We start from the raw sequence: 23,119 nt of genomic DNA on the forward strand, positions 1-23,119 counted from the left end.
ACAGAAGGATGTGGAGGCCGTCTTTGGATATGTTGAGTAACGTTCAAAGTACAATTGGTAGCAAACCCGTAGAAACTAAATAGGCAGCTGGCGCATTGGAACCGGTTCATACCTTGTGATTGAGAACGTTGTTCATAGCTCTGCTGGCTTTTGTACATCTTTGCTGTGTGGGATGAAACCGGAGCACCTGGAGAAAAGCCACGCGGGTCACGGGGAAAACGTACAAACTCCGTATAGACAACACCCGGAGTCGAGATTGATCCCGGGTCTCTGGCACCGTGAGGCAGCAACTCTACCACTGCGCCACGGTGCTGGCCTTTCTTTGGTATAACCTGAGGGATAACCTTTTTTTACACAAAGGGTGGTGGGTGTATGGAACGAGCTGCCGGAGGAAGTAGTTGAGGCATGGACTATCACAACGTTTAAGAAACATTTTGACAGGTACATGGATAGGACAGGTTTACTGGGATATGGACCAAACACGGTCAGGTGGGACTAGTGTAGATGGGACATGTTTGTTGGTGTGGGCAAGTGGGAGGGCCTGTTTCCACGCTGTCACCTATCCATGTTCTCCAGAGATGCTGCCTGACCCGTTACCACTGAGTTGCTCCAGCACTCTGTCTCTGCCTTCCACCATCCTGTCAATAACATTAATAATGACAATAATCCCAGGGTGGTGAATCTGTGGGATTCATTGCCACAGACGGCTGTGGAGGCCATCAATGGATATTTTTAAGGCTGAGATAGTTAGATTCTTGATTAGTCTGAGTGTCAGGGGTTATGGGGAGAAGGCAAGAGAATGGGGTTAGGGGGGAGAGATAGATCAGCCATGATAGAATGGCAGAATAGATGATGGACCGAATGGCATAATTCTGCTTCTCTCACTTATGAAACCATTATTTAGATACAAATGTTGAAAGATTTGGCCAACTGTGCTGTAGTGTTTGGATCAGCCGTCATTGATGGGTGTTTAGGAGCAGATTAAGCTTTTGTCACATTTCTTTATCAATCAAATAGCACTTTAAGAGCTAAGATTTTAGCACCAGCCATTTGTCTTCATGCAATCCAATCCTTGTTATCTCTGAACTTTGGAAATATGAACTTGCACATCCAGCTTTCCAATCTTATCACCAGTTGTTCAACAAACTTCCACCTTCAGTAAATGTTTTAGAAACACAAGTTTTACATGCAAATTGAAGGGTAGCACAGTGGCGCAGCGGTAGAGTTGCTGCCTCACTGCGCCAGAGACCTGGGTTCCATCCTGACTACAGATGCTGTCTGTACGGAGTTTGTACGTTCTCCCTGTGACCGTGTAGACAGCATCCGAGGTCAGGATTGAACCCGGGTCTCTGGCGATGTGAGGCAGGAGGTGATGAAGGGTCTCAACCCGAAACATCACCCATTCCTTCGCTCCAGAGATGCTGCCTGTCCCGCTGAGTTACTCCAGCATTTTGTGTCTATCTACACCACTATCGTATACACACTACAGAGAATTTATAATTTTACCAAAAACAATTAATCTACAAACCTGTGCGTCTTTGGAGTGTGGGAAGAAACCGGAGCACCCGGAGAAAACCCACGCAGGTCACGGGGATAACGTGCAAACTCCGTACAGACAGCACCCGTAGTCAGGATGGAACCTGGGTCTCTGGCCCTGTGAGGCAGCAACTCTACCACTACGGCACCGTGCCGCCCAACTGTGCCAATGTGCAGGTAACTTAAAGACAGCTGAGGTGATGAGGCAGTAGCATTAGCAAGGACTTTCTGTGCACATCTGAATGAGGAGAGGTCAAAATGAGAAGTCTGCTGTCATTTCCAAACTGGCCAGCAGGTGTCACCGTGAGACTGCGTTCAAGACACAAGGAACTGCAGATGCTGGAATCTTGTGTAGAACACAAAGTGTTGGAGGAACTCAACGGGTCGAGCAGCATCTGTGGAGAACATGGATAGGCTGCGTTTCTGCTCTGCACCCTTCACCGGACTGATTAAGGAAGGGCATATGAAGGAACTGCAGATGCTTGTTTAAACCGAAGATCGACACAAAATGAGTAACTCAGCAGGACAGGCAGCATCTCTGGAGAGAAGGAATGGGTGACGTTTCGGGTCGACATCCTTCAGACTAGTTAGGGGATAAGGGAAACAAAAGATATAGACGGTGATGTAGAGAGATAAAGAACAATGAATGAAAAACATGCAAAACAGTAACGTTCTACTCAGTATTCCAGCTGCTGCAGAAACAGTGGTAATCAAAATTTGTGTCTTTGTGCAGAGAAAGATATCCACACCGACACAATTTAAGTGTGAAGAAGAGTCTTGACCTGAAACGTCACCCATTCCTTCTCTCCAGAGATGCTACCTGTCCCGCTGAGTTACTGTACCCCAGCATTTTCTGTCTACCTTCGATTTAAACCAGCATCTGCAGTTCCTTCCTGCACACTTCCCGACACAATTTAATGCAGCTCTGGACCAGCCACCAGAGGGTGGTGGGTGCCTGGAACGCGCTGCCAGGGGTGGTGGTGGAGGCAGATACGATAATGGTGTTTAAGAGACTTTTAGATGGGCACATGGATATGCAAGGAATGGAGGGATACGGATCACATGCAGACAGAGGAGATCTGCTCAACTTGGCATCGTGTTGGGCACGGACATTGTGGGCCGAAGGGCCTGCTCCTGTGCTGTTCTATTCTATGTTTGAATTTGATATAAGTGTCTGTCGTTTAACAGAAGAATTTTCCTGGCTTGTAATTTATTGGAGAATTATACAAAAATGATACAGCGGGTCAGGCAGCATCTCTGGTTAGAAGGAATGGGTGACATTTTGGGCCGAGAACATTCTTCAGACTGAGAGTCAGGGGAGAGGGATACGAGAGATATACAGTGCCCTCCATAATGTTTGGGACAAAGACCCGTTTATTTATTTGCCTCTGTAATCCACAATTTGAGATTTGTAATAGAAAAAATCACACATGGTTAAAGTGCACATTGTCAGATTGTGCACAAAGGCCATTTTTATACAATTAGGTATTATCATGTAGAAATTACAGCTGTGTATATACATAGTCCCCCCATTTCAGGGCACCATATGTTTGGGACACAGCAATGTCATGTAAATGAAAGTTGACGTATTTAGTATTTTGTTGCACATCCTTTGCATGCAATGACTGCTTGAAGTCTGCGATTCATGGACATCACCTGGGTGTCTTCTCTGATAATGCCATGCCAAGCCTGTATTCCAGTCATCTTTAGCTTATGCTTGTTTTGGGGGCTAGTCCCATCCATGGTGCCCATCCACGTCAATGGATCTTTTTAAGGCAGAGATGGATAGATTCTTGATTAGTACGGGTATCATGGGTTATGGGGTGAAGGCAGGAGAATGGGGTTAGGAGGGGGAGATGGATCAGATGGGGGAGATGATTGATTGACGGAGTAGACTTGATGGGCCGAATGGCCGAATTCTACTCCCATTCCTTATGATCTGATGTGTTCAATAGCTTTTTGTAAAGATAGACACGACATGCTGGTGTACAAAAGGTGGCACCCACGATAGAGTTGCTGCCTCACAGCGCCAGAGACCCGGGTTCGACTGTGACTACGGGTGATGTCTGTTCGGAGTTTGTACGTTCCCCCCGTGATCACGTGGGTTTTCTCTGAATTCTTCAGTTTCCTCCCACACTCCAAAGAAGTAGAGGTTTGTAGGTTAATTGGCTTGGTATAAATATAAAACTGTCTCTAGTGTGTGTAGGATAGTGGTACTGTGCGGGGACCGCTGGTCGGTGCGGACTCGGTGGGCCGAAGGGTCTGTTTCTGCAAAACTGAGACCCGGTCTGCCCTGTTAGCTGCATGTAAAATATGTTGAAATAGTTCGGCATTGATGTTTATCCTGGTGAAAGTTTATTCTTCCAACCTCGCCAAAGCAGACTGTACAAATTGACGTGTTTCCTGAACTGCAAAAATAATATCCTTGAAACACTTCATTGGCAATAATACCTCTCTGCTATGACCAGATGTCATAGATAGTGTGATAAACTTGCCCTTTGTAGAGTCATAGAGTGATACAGTGTGGAAACAGGCCTGGCTTGTCTGGCTTGTCCAACACCGGCCAACATGTCCCAGCTACACTGGTCCCACCTGCCTGCGTTTGGCCCATATCCATCTAAACTTAGAGTGACCCACCGAGATACTCCAGCATTTTGTGTAGGAAGGAACTGCAGATGCTGGTTTACACCGAAGATAGACATTAAATGTTGGAGTAACTCAGCGGGACAGGCAGATGAAAGATATGGAAGAGTAAGGTGTGAAAATGAGAAATCGAAGAGGACGCAGGTCACGGGGAGAACGTACCAACACCGTACGGACAGCACCCGCAGTCAGGATCGAACACGGGTCTCTGGCGCTGTGAGGCAGCAACTCTACCGCTGCACCACCGTGGCGCCCTTTTGTCTCCTTTTCACCTCCAGCCTTTGTCACTTACTCCACCCATCTGCCAATCCCCCCTCAACTGTATCCACCTATCACTCGCTACACTTTGTCCCGCCCCCACCTCTCTTTACCAGCATTCTCCCCCCCGACTCCATCAATCTGAAGAAGGGTCTCAACCTGAAACTTCGCCTGTACATTCCCACCACAGATGCTGTCTGACCCTCTGAGTTCCTCCAGCACTTTGTGTTTTGACTAACGCTGTGAATTATCTTCACTTTTTAGGCCGTCTGGTTTGGGTGTGATGTGGGCAAACAGTTTAACAGCAAGCTTGGAATCAGCGACCCCAACATGTATGTATAAAACCGTGACAGCAAACTGCGACGCACTGATTAATAACGTATTATTCCAACTTTTAAATGAAAAGCAGCAATTGCAGAAACACTCAACGGGTGTTGGAGGCTTCAGGAGAGAAGTTGTGGAGAGGTCGGTGTGACAGCCGACATGATGATGTGACCAGCGGTCAATGAGCGTGAGGGGGAGGGGAAGACTCGGCGTGGGGGGGACCGCCATGAAAAACACGGGAAGATATTATAGGAAAGATATTGTCAAGCTTGAAAGGGTTCAGAAATGATTTATGAGGATGTTGCCAGGACTAGAGGGTGTGCGTTATAGGGAGAGGTTGAGTAGGCTGGGTCTCTATTCCATGGAGTGCAGGAGGATGAGGGATCCTATAGAGGTGTACAAAATCATGAGAGGAATAGATTGGGTAGATGCACAGTCTTTTGCCCAGAGTAGGTGAATCGAGGACAATAGACAATAGACAATCGGTGCAGGGGTAGGCCATTTGGCTCTTCGAGCCAGCACCGCCATTCAATGTGATCATGGCTGATCATCCTCAATCAGTACCCCGTTCCTGCCTTCTCCCCGTATCCACCGCCCTCTGAGGCAGAGAATTCCACAGACTCACCACTCTCCAGAGGACCAGAGGACATAGGCTCAAGGTGAAGAGGAAAAGATTTAACAGGAATCCGAGGGGTAGCTTTTTCACACAAAGGGTGATGGGTGTATGGAACAAGCTGCCAGAGGAGATAGTTGTGGTTGGGAATATGAAATAGTTTAAGAAACAGTTAGACAGGTTCATGGACAGGACAGGTTTGGAGGGATATGGACCAAGCGCAGGCAAGTGGGACTGGTGTAGATGGGACATTGTTGGGCAGTGTGGGCGATTTGGGCCGAAGGGCCTGTTTCCACACTGTATCACTATGACACTATGACTAACAATGGGAACCCGGCGTGGGGGGGACCGCCGTGAGGGACGGTGGAAAAACAAAGGGGACCCGTTGTGGAAAGACACAGACAGATAGATAGATAGATGGGCAGCCATGGTGGCGCAGCGGTAGAGTTGCTGTCTTACAGCGCTTGCAGCGCCGGAGACCCAGGTTCGATCCTGACTACAGGTGCTGTCTGTAGGGAGTTTGTACATTCTCCCCCCTAACTTACGTGGGTTTTCTCCAAGATCTTCGGTTTCCTACCACACTCCAAAGACATACTGGTTTGTAGGTTAATTGGCTTGGTATACGTGTAAATTGTCCCTCGTGCGTGTAGGAAAACCGTTAATGTGTGCGAATCGCTGGTTGGCGTGGACTCGGTGGGCCGAAGGGCCTGTTTCTGCTCTGTATCTCTAAACTAAACCGCCCCTCCCCTGACTCTCAGTCTGATGAAATGTCTCGACCCGAAACGTCATCCATTCCTTCTCTCCAGAGATGCTGCCTGTCCCGCTGAGTTACAAGTTTACAAGTAACTGTGGTAGAATTAGGCCATTTGGCCGATCAAGTCTACTCCACCATTCAATCATGGCTGATCTATCTCTCCCTCCTAACCCCATTCTCCTGTGTTCTCCCCATAACCCCTGACACCCGTACTAATCAAGAATCTATCTATTTCTATCTTAAAGATATTCATTCACGTGGCCTCCACAGCCTTAAATGATGAAGAATTCCACAGATTCGCTACCCTCTGACTAAAGAAATTTCTCCTCATCTCCTTCCTAAAAGAATGGCCTTTCATTCTGAGGCTATGACCTCTGGTCCTAGACTCTCCCACCAGTGGAAACATCCTCTCCACATCCTCTCTATCAAAGCCTTTCACTGTTCGGTACGTTTCAATGAGGTCCCCCCTCATTCTTCTAAACTGCAGCGAGTACAGGCCCAGTGCCAACAAAAGCTCATCATAGGTTAACCTACTCATTCCTGGTTTGTTGACCTCGATGGATCTGTCCCGGCGGCCCTTGATTTGTAGTGATGTTTTTACAGGGAAGGGAAATACAGTAAATGCCTGCATGGCACACGCACAATAGAAGGCATTGTTCCGTTGGAGATTAGCACGTTCATGTTGGAGTCTACCACTTGCACATTTGCTTCTGTGTACTTTGATTCACGGAAGTAGGTGCGGTCTTGTAAATCTGTTCGAGGTGCCCATCGTAAAACCAGAGGCTTGGAGCTCAGCATGAATACCGCGGCTAATTTATCTTCTGCGTCTTTGAAATCTAATTCCATGTCCAAAGTTTCTCAGTGGGTTTCTCCAAAATGCACATTATTGTTGATTACATCGTTATCTGTTTAATTTGACCAATTATTTTTGAATGGAACTTGCCTTCAGACGTCAGAGATACAGCATGGAAACCAGCCTTTGATTAAATGATGGAGCAGATTCAATGGGCCGAATTATCTCATTCTGCTCTTATGTTTAGGTTAGTTTAGAGATGGTGGAGAAACAGGCCCTTTGGCCCACACCGACCAGCGATCATCCCATACACTAACACTATCCTTCACACACTAGGAACTATTTACAATTTTTACCAAAGCCAATTAACCTTCAAACCTGCACATCTTTGGAGTGTGGGAGGAAACTGGAGCACCCGGAGAAAACCCATGCAGGTCACGGGGAGAACGTACAAACTCCGTGCAGACAGCAACCGTAGTCGGGATGGAACCCGGGTCTCTGGCGCTGTGAGTCAGCAACTCTACCGCTGCGAGTCAGCAACTCTACCGCTGCGGCACCGTGTACTTTGATTCACGGAAAAGGGTGCGGTCTTTTAAATCTACAAACATTAATTGTGCCCATTGTAAAACCCGAGGCTTGGAGCTGAGCAAGAAGGCCCTGGCTAATTTGTCCTCTGTCTTTTAGATCTAATTGTGTTGAAAATTATTTAAGTTTCCTTTTCTAAATTGCACGTTATTGTTGCTCACCTCATTGTTTGTTTAGTTTTGATGTGTTTGAGCTCAGTTTAGTTTATTGTCACGTGCTCTGAGGTAGAGTGGAAAGTCTTTTGCTGCGTGCTAACCAGTCAGCGGAAAGAGAAACATGATTACAATCGAGCCATTTACAGTGTACAGGTACAGGATAAAGGGAGTAACATGAATAACGTTTAGTGCAAGGTAAAGCCACTAAAGTCCAATCAAACATAGTCCAAAGGTCTCCAATGAGGTAGATAGTAGCTCAGCACTGCTCTCCAGGAGGTATTTGAAGTGGGTATTATTGCCGATTCTTTTTGAGATGGAGAGAAAGCAGGAAAATGTAGTTGAGAGGGAGAGATCGATCAGCCGTTATTGAATGGCGGAATAAACTTGATGGACTGAATGGCCTAATTCTGCTCTTAACACATGAGCTTATGGTGAATCTGTGGAATTCTTTGCCACAGACAACTCTGGAGGCCAAGACAATGGATATGTTTAAGGCAGGGATTGACAGATTCTTGATTAGTGCGGGTGTCAGAGGTTATGGGGAGAAGGTAGGAGAATGGGGTTAGGAGGGAGAGATAGATCAGCCATGATTGAATGGTGTTGTAGACTCGACGGGCCAAATGGCCTAATTCTGCTCCTATCACTAATAAGGTTATAGGATGTAGGTCAGATGCAGGCCAATGGGACTAGTCAAGGCAGTGGATAGCATGGTTGTGTTGGGTTGAAGGGCCTCTTATTTCAGAAAAGCTCCCTGACTGTAACAAAGTAGAGTAAACGGTTTTTAAATAAAAGACTCAGTGAGTCACAAAATGCACAATTAAAAATGATGTTGTTTTTCATTAAATCACTAAACTAATTATGAGGACAGCAAACTTCAAAGACCATTCATAAACCAGACTCAATTAGTGAAATATCAATTTAATATTTCTGTAATGGTCAGCATATTACCACTAGCCATTTCAATAAGGTTCCTTGAAGCCTCTCATAACATGGAAACATAGAAACATAAAAAAATAGGTGCAGGAGAAGGCTATTTGGCCCTTCGAGACAGCACTGCCATTCAATATGATCGTGGCTGATCATCCAAAATCAGTACCCCTTTCCTGCTTTCTCCCAGTATCCCTTGATTTATTTAGCCCCCAGAGCTAAATCTAACTCTCTCTTGAAAACATCCAATGAATTGACCTCCAGTGCCTTCTATGGCACTTCAATGTTTATTTTTTATCATGTGCACCGAGGTACAATGAAAAGTCTTTTTTTGGCATGGTATCCAGTCAGCGGAAAGACAATAAATGATTACACTCCAGCCGCCCACAGATACAGGATAAAGGGAATAACATTTAGTGCAAGATAAAATCCGATTAAAGATTGTCCGAGGGTCTCCCATGAGTTAGATGGGGGCCACTGGTGATGTGAGGCAGCAGCTCTACCAGCGTGTGTACAGGTGAATGGCAGTAGGCATGGATTTGGTGGGCCGAAAGGCCTGTTTCCACCCTAAATCTGACGTCATCCATGCTATATGGGCGGCATGATGGCGCAGCGGTAGAGTTGCTGCCTCACAGCGCCAGGGAACCGGGTTCGATCCTGACTACAGGTGCTGTCTGTACGGAGTTTGTACATTCTCCCTGTTTTCTCCAGGTGCTCTGGTTTCCTCCCACATTCCAAAGACATACAGGTTTGTAAGTTAATTGGCTTCAGTAAAAATCGTAAATTGCCCCTGTTGTGTAGGATAGTGCTAGTGTATGGGATGATTGCTGGTCGGCGCGGTTTTGGTGGGCCAAAGGGTTTTATATTCCACACTGCATCTAATATCATGAATCTGTACACAGTGGACGGCTAGATGGTAATCATGTATTGTCTTTCCGCTGACTGGATAGCACGCAACAAAACTTATCACTGTACCTCGGCACACGTGACAATAAACTAAACTGAAGCCTAAAGTTAATCTCTAACCACTAAGTACTCCTTGCATGCACTGTTGCTGAATGCTATATCTTACACTGAAACCTTGGAGATTGGATTCTAATCGTGACCCTACTCATGGGGTGAATCCCAGTGTATCTACTTCAGTTGTAGTTGGCTGTCCAGGTCATTTTCCCATTGGACCCACTGAACATCTGTGATATTCCTACTCAGACTCACACAGAAGCTTTAATCTTAGACCCAGAGATATGGAAGGGTAATGTGTGAAAACAAGAGATGTATCCTTCCCCTTCCCTTCCATATCTCCCCTCTCCCTCTCCCCTGACTCTCAGTCTGAAGAAGGGTCTCGACCCGAAACATCACCCATTCCTTCTCTCCAGAGATGCTGCCTGTCCCGTTGAGTTACTCCAGCTTTTTGTGTCTATCTTATGAATGACACTTAGTTGGGCATTCTTCAGTGAAAAGATGATGTCAATTTACAAAAGGTCCTGGATTCTACGTGCACATAGGAAGTGAGGGAGTTAGGAGATTTGTCAGTGCAATCAGTGGACTAATGACATAAACAAAATAGTCAAGATCAGAGCTGGGCTTCATCTGCATGGCACAGTTGTTTAAGATTAGATTAGTTTGTTTCCTTGATTTAATTAGCATTAATCAATCCATTGAAACAACATGTGTTGCAGAGAGAAAATACAGAAACAGGTGTGTTTTATTGTTACGCAAGGCAGGGACAGACAATGTGTAGTTCTCTGTATAGACAATGTTGGCTTTTGTTATCTGGGCATGACTGGAAATGGGAACACACACGCACATGCACACGCACATGCACAGTACGCACACGCACATACACTCACACACCCACACACACATGCGCGCACACACACATGCACACGCATACGCACGCACACAAGCACATGCTTACAAAGGCACACACACACACATGCACACGCACATACACCCACACCCACATGCGCGCACACACACATGCACTTTCATTCGCACGCACACAAGCACATGCATACAAACGCACACACACATGCAAACGCACAGCACGCACACGCACATACACTCACACACCCACACACACAAATGCGCGCGCACACACATGCACACGCATATGCACGCACACAAGCACATGCATACAAACGCACCCACACACATGCACACGCACACATACGCACATGCACACACGCCCACATTAAGAGGCACGTGCACACACACATGCACACATGCCCACGCACACACATAGGCTCACACACACACACACACACATGTACACGCGCGCGCGCGCACACACACACATACAAACACACACACGTATATATGCATACATTCACACATACAAATACATACATATGCACACACACAGGTAAATATATCTGTGTGTATCTCTATATATATGTATATGTGTGTGTGTGTTTGCGTGAATATATGTGTGCGTTTGTATATACTGTAAATATATATATGTGTGTGTATACGCATGCACACGTGTATATGTGTGTATATATATATATATATATATATACACACATATATACATATTGTGACGGCCTGAGCCATGTTGGTATTGAACCGTCGTTGGTCGGGCTCGAACTCTCGCATTGACTGGGCTTGATCTGGGCCGACCAATCACGCGGTCAGTGGAGCATGGGTGCTCACGAGCGCTCTCGTGTGTGTGTGTGTGTGTGTGTGTGTGCGCGTGTGTGTGTGTATGTGTGTGTGCGCGTGTGTGTGGAGTGGAACTCGGGTGCTCACGAGCGACGGCACAGTGGTAGTAAAATAATAACTTGATGCGCGCGTGAGCGAGGGGGCTGTATCGGTTAATTATTAAATGGTGTGTTCACACAACACATGGACCGCTACAGTGGTGAACCCGATGATCTAAAACGACCTATTTTGGATTTCATCATGTTTGCAGCCGACAACCCAGACCAACAGAACGCAGTTTGGATCAAACTACCCACTTTCTGGACATCACGGCCCCACGTGTGGTTTGAACAGGCTAAAGCCCAGTTCCACATTCACCAGATCACTGCCGATGCCACCAAACTCTACTACGGTGGTCAGTGCGCTGGACCAGGTCACCGCTGGGCGCCAAATCGGTTACCTTCGCCACCCACCAGCCGAAGGCAAGTACGAGGACCTCAAAATGGTCTTCTTGCGCACTTTCAGTCTCAGCCGCCGCGACAGGGCAGCCAGACTCCTGCACATGGATGGTCTAGGCGACCGCACGCCGTCCGTGCTTATGAATGAAATGCTCGCCTTCTTGGACGGACACAAGACCTGCCTCCTGTTCAAACAGGTGTTCCTCGAGCAGATGCCTGATGACATTTGCCTGCTCCTCGCGGACGACTATTTCACAGAACCCCAGCAGGCCAAACAACAGGGTGGGGCCAACATCAGCAGGGTGGCGGTGGTGCCTCGGTGGGCCAAGCTGCCGGTCCCAGACTCCACCGAGGCACAGCAGTGAGGCCGGCCACGAGCGAAGCCGGCAAAGGTACGTGGTGCTACTACCACCAAAGGTGGGGTGCCGTGTCCCATCGATGCCGACCTCCCTGCACGCATCCGGGAAACGCCTCGGCTGGCCGCCAGTATTGGCTGCTGCGGCAGGACAGAACCATTGCCTCCTCTACACCTGGGACTGTAATTCAATATACAATACAATACAATATTTATTACATGTCATTTGAACCTCAGTGAGGCTCAAACGAAACTCCGTTTCCACAGCCATACAAACAAAGACAATTTCCTACAGACATACACACAATTCAATTTACAGAAACATCCATCACAGTGAACCTCCTCCTCATTGTGATGGAAGGCAAAGTCTATTCTCTCCCCTGCTCTCCATTTTTCTCCCGATGTTGAAGCCCCAGGCGGGTGATGGTAAGTCCCACAGCCATTTTAGGCCACGCCGGGTAATGTAGGCCCCGCTCCCGGTCTAAAAGTCACGAAGTTGGAGTCGCCGGCGGGCGCTGGAATGTCCCGCGGCCACTAAATTCGTGGCTGCGTTTACTCGTGGGCACGGGAGCAGAGGTCAGTGTCAGACTACGTCCCACCCGCCCTCCAGGACTGCCAGTACGTCTTCCTTCGCCGCGATTCCCACCGTACGCCACTGCAAAGGCCATACAAGGGACCTCGTAATATATATATCTCTGCCTTAAAAATATCCCCTGACTTGGCCTCCACAGCCCTCTCTGGCAATGTGTCTATGCGTCGGAAGGAACTGCAGATGCTGGTTTATAACAAAGATAGACACAAAATGCTGGAGCCTACTTACTCTGTGTCTATGCTTGGTATAAAGCAGCATCTGCTGTTCCTTGTTCTTGAAAATAAAAGGGTGTCAGAAAAAGGAGATTAAGAAGGCTCTCGACCCGAAACGTCACTTATTGCTTCTCTCCAGAGATGCTGCCTGTCCCACTGAGTTACTCCAGCTTTTTGTGTCTATCTTTGGAGATTGTTGGACATTGGTAAAACCTCAGCAGAGAAAGAGTTAATATTAGACCAGAAATATTAGTTTTGTTTCTCTCCCTCAGTTTCCGAGTGCTTTGCTTTCATCCAAGCACTTGTGTTTCTGAAAATTCTTAGAAGAAAAAAAAAGTTAACAAAACATTTGTAATCTTGATCTCTTTTTAAAAGATTAAAAGCCAATTGAAAAGCACTCTTGGCTTCAGATGAAAAACTTTGAACAAACCAGTGCAGGTGGATTTCAGGGAAGAAAACATTGTGTTGAATTTAACATAAACAACCAAGAATTGTTCATTCAACACTTTGTCCAAAACTACTCTAAAAACAGACTAATTAGCCCATTGGAGACTTTTGTGCCTTTAGAATTAACCAACCGGCTGATTCTTTATTTCCTGCATAACAAGAACACCCTTTTGAGTTTAGTTTAGTTTAGTTTTATCGTTTACCGAAGATAGACACAAAATGCTGGAGTAACTCAGCGGAACAGGCAGCATCTCTGGAGCGAAGGAATGGGTGACGATTCTGGTCGAGACCCTTCTTCGGATCACCCATTCTTTCTTTCTAGAGATGTTGCCTGTTCAGCTGAGTGACTCCAGCATTTTGTATCTTCGGTGTAAACCAGCATCTGCAGTTCCTTTCTACCCTTCGGCCCACCGAGTCCGCGCCGACCAGCGATCCCCGCACCTAACACTATACTATAACCATATAACAATTACAGCACAGAAACTATACTATGCTAGGGAAATTATTTTAACGTTTATACCAAGTCAATTAACCAACAAACCTGTGTGGGTGGAAACTGAAGATCTCAGAGAAAACCTACGCGGGTCACGGGGAGAACGTACAAACTCCGTACAGACAGCACCCGTAGTCAGATGGAACCCAGGACTCTGGCACTGTAAGGCAGCAACTCTACCGCTGTGCCGCCACCGTGACGCCCTTTTGAATGAGCTCAATTCATAAGTTAGATTGCCACAAATTTTAAAGAGGAAATTAACATTTTTTATTATTCGCCCATGAGGACAAAGACGGTACAGTTTTAAGGTGAGAGGGCAAAATTAAATGAAGATTTGAGGGGGCAAGTTTTATTTCCCCCCCCACACAGAGAGTGCTGGAACGCCCTGACCCTGAAGATGATAGAAATACAAGTGATCATCTGTGATGATAGACAGATGAGAGACCTCAGCCGTTTGAAGAAGGGTCCCAACCAAAAACATTACCCATCCAGTTTGGATCTTTAACTTATTAGTTCATGTCCATAAGTGATAGGAGCAGAATTAGGGCATTCGGCCCATCAAGTCTACTCCTCCATTCAATCATGGCTAATCTGTCTCTCTGTCCTAACCCCATTCTCCTGTCTTCTCCCCATAACAATTGACACGCGTACTAATCAAGAATATTTTCTATCTCTGCTTTAAAAATATTAATTGACTTGGTCTCCACAGCCTTCTGTGGCTTCTGTATATCCTCTGGTTCGCAATTGCCCCAATCTGGGCAAGATACTCTGTGCATCTACACTATCTATTCCCCTCATGATGTTATACACCCTCATCCACCTGCGCTCCAAGGAATAAAGTCCTAGCCTGCTCAACCTCTCCCTGTAGCTCAGGCCACTTGAGTCCTGGCAACATCCTCGTGAATGTTCTCTGCACCCTTTCCAGCTTGACAACATCTTTGCTACGCATTGATTTAATTACCTCGGGTGAAGATCACTTTCATTACTTGCGATCTGTTTCACAGATGACCTGTGTAAATGTCCTAAATAGAATACTTCGAAAACTTGAAAACATGGGCAGCACAGCGGTAGAGTTGCTGCCTCATAGAGTCAGAAACTTGGGTTTGATCCTGACTACGGGTTTCCTCCCACACTCCGGTTTCCTCCCACACTCCAAACGTACAGGTTCGTAAGTTAATTGGCTTGGTATAATTGTAAATTGTCCCTAGAGTGTGTAGGATAGTGTTAGTGTGCGCTGATTGCTGGTCGGCGCGGACTCGGTGGGCCGAAGGGCATGTTTTCGCGCTGTATCTCTAAATAAACTAATGCCCCTGTCCCACTTAGAAAACCTGAACAGAAACCTCTGGAGACCTTGCGCCCCACCCAAGGTTTCCGTGCGGTTCCCAGAGGTTCCCGGAGGTTTTTGTCAGTCTCCCTACCTGCTTCCACTAGCTGCAACCTCCGGCAACCACCTGCAACCTCCACTTTGGGTGGGTGCAAAGTCTCCAGAGGTTTCCGTTCAGGTATCCTAAGTGGGACAGGGGCTTAAGGGTCTCGAATGAAAACGTCACCTATTCCCTTTCTCCAGAGATGCTATCCGACCTGCTGATTTACTCCAGCTTTTTGTGTCTAAACAAGTCTGCAGAAACTAATTTCCTGACTGCGGTGTAGATTTCCACAGCAGAGTGCATCAAATGATTGCTGATAGATACAAAAACTTAAAACAAAATACTTAAAACCACCTCCATCGTGCCAGTGCCAAAACACTCCACTGCGGCAAGCCTCAACGACTTCCGCCCAGTTGCACTTACCCCCATCATCACCAAGTGCTTCGAGAGGCTGGTCCTGGCACACCTCAAAAGCTGCCTACCCCCCACACTGGATCCCTATCAGTTTGCCTACCGCAAGAACAGGAGTACGGAGGATGCCATCTCAACGGCACTTCACTCCGCCCTCTCCCACCTCGACAACAGAGACACTTACGTAAGAATGCTGTTCATCGATTACAGCTCAGCATTCAACACCATTATACCATCAAAACTGATCACCAAACTCGGTAACCTGGGCATCGACCCCTCCCTCTGCAACTGGATACTGGACTTTCTAACCAACAGACCCCAGTCTGTTAGGTTAGACAAGCACACCTCTTCAACCCTCACCCTGAACACCGGCGTTCCACAGGGCTGTGTGCTGAGCCCCCTCCTCTACTCCCTCTTCACCTATGACTGCACACCTGTACATGGTACTAACACCATCATCAAGTATGCAGATGATACAACGGTGATTGGCCTCATCAGCAACAACGATGAGTCGGCCTACAGGGAGGAGGTCCAGCACTTAGCAGCATGGTGTGCTGACAACAACCTGGCCCTTAACTCCAAGAAGACCAAGGAGCTCATTGTAGACTTCAGGAAGTCCAGGGGCGGCACGCACACCCCCATCCACATTAACGGGACGGAGGTGGAACGTGTTTCTAGCTTCAGGTTCCTGTGTGTTAACATCTCCGATGACCTCTCTTGGACCCACAATATCTCAACTCTGATCAAGAAGGCTCACCAGCGTCTCTTCTTCCTGAGGAGACTGAAGAAGGTCCATCTGTCTCCTCAGATCCTTGTGAACTTCTACCGCTGCACCATCGAGAGCATCCTTACCAACTGCATCACAGTATGGTATGGCAACTGCTCTGTCTCCGACCGGAAGGCATTGCAGAGGGTGGTGAAAATTGCCCAACGCATCACCGGTTCCTCGCTCCCCTCCATTGAGTCTGTCCAAAGCAAGCGTTGTCTGCGGAGGGCGCTCAGCATCGCCAAGGACTGCTCTCACCCCAACCATGGACTGTTTACCCTCCTACCATCCGGGAGGCGCTACAGGTCTCTCCGTTGCCGAACCAGCAGGTCCAGGAACAGCTTCTTCCCGGCGGCTGTCACTCTACTCAACAACGTACCTCGGTGACTGCCAATCACCCCCCCACCCCCCGGACACTTATTATCACTTATTATTATTTATTCAAATCATTTGCTATGTCGCTCTTCCAGGGAGATGCTAAATGCATTTCGTTGTCTCTGTACTGTACACTGACAATGACAATTAAAATTGAATCTGAATCTGAATCTGAATCTGAAAAAGCTGGAGTAACTCAGTGGGACAGGCAGCATCTCTGGAGAGAAGGAATGGGTGACGTTTCTACAGTCTGAAGAAGGGTCTCGACCTGAAACGTCACCCTTTCCTTTTCTCCAGAGATGCTGCCTGTCCCGCTGAGTTACTCCAGCTTTGTGTGTCTATGGTTTAAACCAGCATCTGCAGTTCCTTCCTACACATCGAATGATTGCTGTTCCTGCAACGATCCTAATCCAAGCACAACATTGCCAGTCCGAGCCACATTTTTATCGGGATTCAAACTGTGAGACGCTGGTCCATTCTTACACATTGAACACTTACCTTTGTTCCCACTTTCTTCCCCCCATGAATTTTCCACTCTCCATTTCTCGTACTCTGCCTCATCGTCACCCTGCGTGCCAAAGAACACAAGCACAAACGATCAACAAGACTTCCAGCAAAGTTATTCAACGTGCATCAACTTAATGACTAGGCCGTTTGGGATTCACAAGTTCACAAGTTATAGAAGTAGAATTAGGCCATTCGGCCCATCGAGTCAATACTGCCATTCGACTATGGCTGATCTCTGCCTCCTAATCCCATTCTCCTGCCTTCTCCCCATAACGTTTGATACCCCTTCTAATCAAGAATTTGTCTAAAAAATATCCACTGACTTGGCCTCCACAGCCCTCTGTGGCAATGAGTTCCTCAGATTAACTACCCTCTAAGACTAAAGAAGTTCCTTCTCACCTCCTTCCTAAAAGAGAGCCCTTTAATTCTGAGGCGGTGAACTTTGGTCCTGGACTCTCTCACCAGTGGAAACATCCTTTCCACATCCACTCTATCTGTGCCTTTCATTATTCTGTAAGTTTCAATGAGGTCCCCCCCCTCAACCTTCTAAATCTTCTAAACTCCAGTGAGTAGAGGCCCAGTGCTATCAAACGCTCCATTAGATTAAATGTTAGAAAAAGGACACAAAGTGCTGGAGTAACTCAGCGGGTCAGGCGGTATCTCCGGAGAACATGGACAGGTGACGTTTCTGATCGGGACCCTTCTTCAGACTGAAATGTGGGAGGGGTGGTGGGGGGGGGTGGGAGAAGACTTCAACTCCCTTCCATTTACTCCATCTACACCTCATGCTGCCTCGGCAAGGCCAGCAGTATAATCAAGGACCAGTCTCACCCTGGTCACTCCCTGTTCTCACCTCTCCCATCAGACAAGAGGTACAGAAGTGTGAAAACGCACATATCCAGATTCAGGGACAGTTTCTTTCCAGCTGTTGTCAGGCAACTGAACCACCCTACCACAAGCAGAGAGCGGTCCTGACCTCCCATCTACCTCATTGGAGACCCACAGACTCTTTAATTGAAATTTACAGGACTTTACCTTGCACTGAACATTATTCCCTTTATCCTGTATCTGTACACTATGGACGGCTCAATTGTAATCATGTATTGTCTTTCCACTGACTGGATAGCACGCAACAAAGAGCTTTTCACTGGACCTCGGTACCCGTGACAATAAACTAAACGAAATACCTGCAACAATACAAATTGGCCCCATAATATACCATTCAGTGGTAACACAGTTTTGAAAATTCCCAGTTATGTACTATTAATAACTTGTCTTTAATGTCTCAAGCCCATGTCGGAGGCAAATACAAAGATCATCAAATAGTGATTAGAGAGAAAATTAATTCAGGAAATCATTAACCAAGTCTGATCCAATGATTGAAACCATTAGACATGTACATGGATAGGACAGATTTGGGGGGATATGGACCACACGCAGGCAGGTGGAACTAGTGTAGATGGGGCATGTTGGCTGGTGTGGGAAAAATGGGCCAAAGGGGCCGTTTCCACGCCATGTGATTCTAGGAGGCATAAAACTCTGAAGAAGGGTCCTGAACCGAAACGTCACCTATCCATGTTCTCCACAGATGCTGCCTGACCCGCTGAGTTACTCCAGCACTCTGTGAAACGTCACCTATCCATGTTCTCCATAGATGCTGCCTGACCCGCTGAATTACTCCAGCACTCTGTGTCTTTGATTTAAGAGCCTTGTCGTATTAACCGTTTTGCCAGGACAACCGAGGTCATGTAATAATAATTCAATAATATTCCTCTGACTCACCAATAGGTGAGTTCGGTATCTCGATAAACGCAAGGAATCATGGGATTTGTCAAAGGTCATTTGGGATTAAAAAAAGCGAACGCAGCGATGTATAAACTGTATAAATTGTTAACTATTCTACCAAGGAATCAATCTAGAACTCTGTCAACTCAATAGCTTCCTTTCTTGTTCTGCTCTTCACACACTACTTATGCAGTCCCAGTTCTAGTTCAGTTCATTCATCTGCAATTATGAGATATTAAAAAAATTAAAGAATTTATTATTTTAATTTAATCCTTAATGTGTTTGCTATTGGAATAAGAAAATCCTACGTGTTTGAAACATTTTCTTATCTTTATTCATAATTTATGTGTAAAAATATATTTAATCTGAGGCAGGCAGCGAGTGTATCAGTGTGATGTGGGCTGATGCTTTACCTACAGGCGGTGTGAATATATCGTTAAGGCAAAGATTCATCTCCGAGGAAAACTGAGTACAGGATTGGCCCTGTGAAGGAGCCGCCAATCCGATGTAAGACATTAAACTGTGAAATGCCTGCCCTTTAGTATTGGATAGATTTAGTGGAGGGTCTGTGCTGTTCCAAGTTTGCGGTGGTTGCGGTGTGTTTCTCCCAGCCATCTCGCCCAATGCACGTTGACCAGCACAGTTCGCCAGCCCTTGTTAGCAGATGCTCTTTGTGCAGGTGTTACCCGAAGTTCTTGTGGAGGTTCTGCGTTAGGATCGGGCACGCAGCGAGCTAGCGAGAGGGCTGTCAGATCAGATCAGCCCAGGTTGCCGAGTGGCTGAAGGGCAGATTTTAATGGGTCGTTATTAAACTGTTCCGTCTGTGCGGCATTGCCAGCTCTCTCTCTCCCAGATCCCCCACCCCAACTGTCGACAAAGTCCGACTAAGAAAATGCCCCCACTCATATTACAGGTCGGCTCCGTGTTTGCCCACTCACTGGGGCGGGCAGCGCGTCCTTCAAAGTGAGCGAGTCAGCCTCTGAAGAAAGGTCTTGACCTGAAACGTCACCCATTCCTTCTATCTAGAGATACTGCCTGTCCCGCTGAGTTACACCAGCATTTTGAGTACAGCTTTGATGTAAACCAGCATCTGCAGTTTCCTCCTACAGGAAATTCCTCCTCATCTCCATTCTAAATGTACGTCCTTTTATTCTGAGGCTATGGCCTCTGGTCCTAGACTCTCCCGCTAGGGGAAACATCCTCTCCACTTTATCCAGGCCTTTCACTATTTTGTGAGTCTCAATGAGGTCCCCCCTAACTCCAGCAAGTACAGGCCCAATGACTTTAAATGCTCATCATATGTTAACCTAATCATCCCTGGGATCATTTTTTGTAAACCTCCTCTGGACCTTCTCCAGAGCCAGCACATCCTTCCTCAGATATGTGGCCCAAAATTGTTCACAACACTCCAAATCCAGTCTGCTAAGTACCTTATAGAGCTTCATCATTACATCCATGTAGCATATATGATGAGCATTTGATGGCACTGGGCCTATACTCGCTAGAGTTCAGAAGGATGAGGTGGGACCTCATTGATTCCCTGTAATCTTTTTCAAAACTTTACCATCTTCATAATAATTGGTTTAAAATCGTAAATCTGCAAAAATGACAAATCATTAGTCAGTAATTAAAGCTTTAACATATACAGTAGTAAAGATAATGGTTGAAATTATACAATATTTCAGAGATGTATTATATAATTCAGCTGTTATCTTTATCCAGTATTTGTCTTTCTAAGCAAGATGTTGACCTTTTCAGATAAGGTATTGCCGTTATAAAGAGTTTGACAGAAAATCATTATGTGAATGGATATACATTGCAGATAAAGACTTAAAGTAGACAGTTCATAATATTGCAAGACATTAAGCACATCTTTCTTCGTTTAGATTAGTTTAGTTCAGTATACAGATACAGCACGAAAACAGGCTTTTTGGCCCACCGAGTCCACACCGACCAGCAATCCCCGCACATTAACTCTATCCTACCCACACTAGGGGCAATTTACAATTGATACCAAGTCAATTAACCGACAAACCTGTAAGCCTTTGTAGTGTGGGTAGAAACCGGAGCACCCAGAAGAAAACCCATGCAGGTCACGGGAGAATGTACAAACTCCGTACACACAGCACCCGTAGTCAAGATCGAACCAGGGTCTCTGGCGCTGTGAGGCAGCAACTCTACCGCTGCACCACCTCGCCGCCCTAAGGTCGGCGGTAATTTTTAAAATTTTAGTAAAGCATTAAGGATCAGATCTCCAGCATAGAAGAAGTGACGCAAGAAGCAGTTTCTAAATACTTGCGTCTCTTTATAAGAGTCAAATTGATATTTCATAAGTAGCGTGTAAAGGCCAGGAAAATGATCTGCTAGTTTGACACTAGGTTCCACATTGAACGTATCAAGTGCAGGCAGTTGAGATTAATTTATGACACAGAGTGCTGGAGTAACAAGTGGGTCAGGCAGCATCTGTGGAGTACATGTATAGGTGACGTGAGAATTGGCAGCCCTGAACTGTTTCACAGAGTGCTGGAGTAACTCAGCGGGTCAGCCAGCATCTCTGGAGAACATGGATTTTGGGATAGGAAGTTTCCGAACATATGATGAGCGTTTGATGGCACTGGGCCTGTACTCGCTGGAGTTTAGAAGGATGAGGTAGGACCTCGTTGAAACATACAGAATAGTGAAAGGCCTGGATAGAGTAGATGTGGAGAGTATGTTTCCACGAGTGGGAGAGTCTAGGACCAGATGCCACAGCCTCAGAATAAAAAGATGTACCTTTAGAAAGGAGATGAGGAGGAATTTCTTTAGTCAGATGGTGGCAAATCCGTGGAATTCATTGCCACAGAAGGCTATGGAGGCCAAGCCAATTAATATTTTTAAGGCAGAGATAGATAGATTCTTGATTAGTATGGGTGTCAGGGGTTATGGTGAGAAGGCAGGAGAATGGGGTTGAGAGGGAGAGATAGATCAGTCGTGATTGAATGGCAGAATGGGCCGAATGGGTTAATTGTGCTCCTTGAACTTTATGAGACCGGTCTGAAGTGTCCTGACCCGAAATATCACCTATCCATGTTCTCCAGAAATGCTTCCTGACCCTGTGAGTTAAAAACATAGAAACATAGAAAAAGGTGCAGGAGTAGGTCATTCGGCCCTTCGAGCCAGCACCGCCATTCAATATGATAATAGCTGATCATCTGAAATCAGTACCCCGTTCCTGCTTTTTCCCCATCTCCCTTGATTTATTTAGCCCTAATCTAACTCTCTCTTGAAAACATCCAGTGAATTGTTCTCCACTGCCTTCTGTGGCAGAGAACTCCACAGATTCACAACTCTCTGGGTGAAAAGGTTTTTCCTCATCTCAGTCCTAAATGGCCTACCCCTTATTCCTAATCTGTGAACCCTGGTTCTGGACTCACACAACATCTGGAACATGTTTCCTGCATCTAGCCTGTCCAATCCTTTAATTGGAGTTACTCCAGCATTGTGTGCCTTTTTTTAGTAGACCAGCATCTGCAGTTTCTTGCGTGTTGATATCAGGCCCAGAATGGACATTGTGGGCCGAAGGGCCTGATCCTGTGCTATACAGACGAGATAGATCAGCCATGATTGAATGGCGGAGAGTAGACTTGATGGGCCAAATCGCCTAATTCTGCTCTTATCATTTATAAACACATGAGCTTCCATGAATGTGATATAAAAAGGTTAAAGCCCATTATTTGATTGTAGATTTCAATGCCGTTCATACAAACCAGCTACATTCCCATCAAATCTATTTATTGTTGGCGAGTTTATTACAATATTATCTTATCTTAGGGGAAAAGATAAGAGACTCTTGTGATGATGAAATGTAAGTGGAACTTTGGAATTGACATTGGACTGATCATCAATCAAGATTTAGAAAATGTTTGTTTAGTTTAGTTTAGTTTATTGTCATGTGTACCGAGGTACAGTGAAAAGCTTTTGTTGCGTGCTATCCAGTCAGCAGAAAGACTGTACGTGATTACAGTCAACCCGTACAGATACAGGATAAAGGGCACAATGATAGTAAAGCCACGTATAGTCAGGGGTTACGGGGAGAAGGCTGGAGAATGGGCTTGAGAGGGAAAGATAGATCACCCATGAT

At 46.3% G+C, this 23,119-nt stretch overlaps 1 long non-coding RNA gene across 1 annotated transcript; it reads right to left on the bottom strand.

The window, feature by feature from the left end:
- Positions 1-5,826: 5,826 nt before the first annotated feature.
- Positions 5,827-17,339, bottom strand: LOC116989214. Its single transcript, XR_004416179.1, has 3 exons — positions 17,202-17,339; positions 9,794-9,798; positions 5,827-5,837 (listed from the first exon to the last, which is right to left on the bottom strand). It is a non-coding gene; the product is annotated as an uncharacterized LOC116989214 (long non-coding RNA).
- Between the last annotated feature and the right edge of the window lie 5,780 nt (positions 17,340-23,119).

The sequence above is a fragment of the Amblyraja radiata genome, chromosome 28 (genome assembly GCF_010909765.2).
Source record: "Amblyraja radiata isolate CabotCenter1 chromosome 28, sAmbRad1.1.pri, whole genome shotgun sequence".
In the NCBI taxonomy this organism is placed as follows: Eukaryota; Metazoa; Chordata; class Chondrichthyes; order Rajiformes; family Rajidae; genus Amblyraja; species Amblyraja radiata.